Raw genomic sequence first — 2,261 nt, forward strand, 5'->3', positions numbered from 1 at the left:
CTAGTCTTCCACTCAAAGCGCTTTTACACTACGTGCCACATTCACCCTTTCACACACATCCACTCAGTGACTATGAAGCTTCAGGAGCAATTTGTGGTTCAGTATCTTACTCAAGGATATTCAACATGCAGCGGGCAGGCCGCGATGGAACCAACAACCTTCAAATTAGTGGACGATCTGCTCTACCTCTGTGCCACAGCTGGCATTCAGCAATGGTTTAAGTAACAAAACAACAATTTAAGGTGTTGAATTGCCCTCCAAATTTCCCAGATCTAAATTCTTGCAAATGTCATTAGGAGTACTAGGAGGAGCCAGAGGAACCTGATATTTTCACAGATTATCTGTCTTTTGTACTATTGTCAGGATATAGTAAGTTTCAGCAAATATGACAAAAAGTTATTTTTAGAAAAGTTACCTACTGCAGCTTTCAACTATTATTAAAATTGTATTAATGTAGGCCTTTATTGTACAATGCCAGTTAACTGACACCGCCAGCTAGTCAAACCAAGATTACATTATTCACGCAACCCACTGTGATCTCACTCGGGCTACTATTAATTATCTTTTGGTTAATAATGTTTCATATGGCTGTTCAAATACAAGCAATATTTTTTTAGACCTCAGTTGTTTCCTTATTTTACTTTCTTACTAGCGCTGGTATTTAAAGACCTCAGAATGAGAACTTTGCAGGCAAGTGTTCTGGCCTGCTGGATCCATTTCCAGTCCAGTCTTGTGTTTACAGTAGGTGGACTGGAGCAAGACTTTAGTTTTGTGGTCATTAAATTTGACCTCACTGAACTGTTACTGCACTCTGACAGCTATACTCTTTTAAAAACAAATTACAAATACACTTGGCTGCAGTTGCCACAGGATTTTAGGAAGACATCAGTCATGTCAACACCATAATCATCCTCCATCTGCTCCGGTCTGAGTGTCTGCTTGACCAGTTGCTCGATCTGGGTCAGCTCCTTCTCCTGCGGTGGTCTCACACAAGTTGTAGCAGCTTGTATTTTTTATTATTATGTAAGCAGTCTTTTAATTCCTGCATCTTGGTAATTCAGCCCTTTCTCATTTCCTGCATTCATTTCTATGAATCCAGATTATGATTTTATGAGTAACAGACGCCCACATTTTTTGTTGAATTATTACAGCATTAGTAAACATCTCGAAATGTCATTGCTTTATTAATGAGTTTTTATACTTAAGAGTACAATAGACAAATCCCACCACTCAACTGCCAATTTTAAGAATGCCTGTCGCTTTTCAACTGCTGCTTTTTAATCATATGTTAAATGGATGCAGATGATGGGAGTGCAGTCTGTGATCAGAGGCACCAAATTGAATCATTTATTATTCACTGCACTTCAATTCATGAGTGACTGGCACCAAATTACAGGCTTTTTACTATCTTTTGCTCATCTTTCTAGAAGTCAATATAAACTAATCTAGTGTTGTTATAATTACGCAGTAAAATCAGAAAACATAACTGGATTGTTCATACAGTCCAGCTCTGCACCGGTTCAGCAAGAAGCATTTTAAACACTGACTTAAAGCTGCAGTAGTAAATAACTTTTTATCATATTTGCTGAAACTTTCACTATATCCTGACAGTAGTACGAGACAGATAATCAGTAAAAACACGAGGTTCCTCTGGCTCCTCTTAGTGCTCCTAATGGCATTTGCAAGGATCCTCCAGGGCTGAACAAAAATCAAATCAATCAGAGCCCCAGGATCCAATGGATTCTTGCAAATGCAATTAGGAGCAGAGGATCCAAGTACTTTGTTGATAAATGTTATTATATTTTCCAATAGGTTCCAAGTCATTTGGCATTCATACTGCATGTATATGAGTGTGCCTATGCTCCTATCTTCAGCATATATCTGATTCCTGCAGTTTTAGTGCCATCTTACATGAATGCACCTATATGTAATTAACCAAGTCTGCACTTCCCTCGACATCTTATACCAGGACCCAACAATTTCCCTCCACATCTCAATAGTAAAATAATGACTTTTAGTAATACACGAAATATATATCGGTTGATAATGTGAAATGCATATTATTGTGTATTATTCCAGTAATTTCTGATAGGCTTTATATTCTATGAAATCCAAAGTATGTTTGTGGGCAGCTATGGAAGAGGAAGAGCGGGTCGTCCTCTAATCGGAAGGTTGGTGGTTCGATCCCCGGCTGCTGCTGCCGCCACATGTCGAAGTATCCTTGAGCAAGATACTGAACCACAAATTGCTCCCGATGCTGT

This window comes from Morone saxatilis, unplaced genomic scaffold, assembly GCF_004916995.1.
Source record: "Morone saxatilis isolate NCDOM2014 unplaced genomic scaffold, NCSU_SB_2.0 Contig21, whole genome shotgun sequence".
NCBI lineage: Eukaryota > Metazoa > Chordata > Actinopteri > Moronidae > Morone > Morone saxatilis.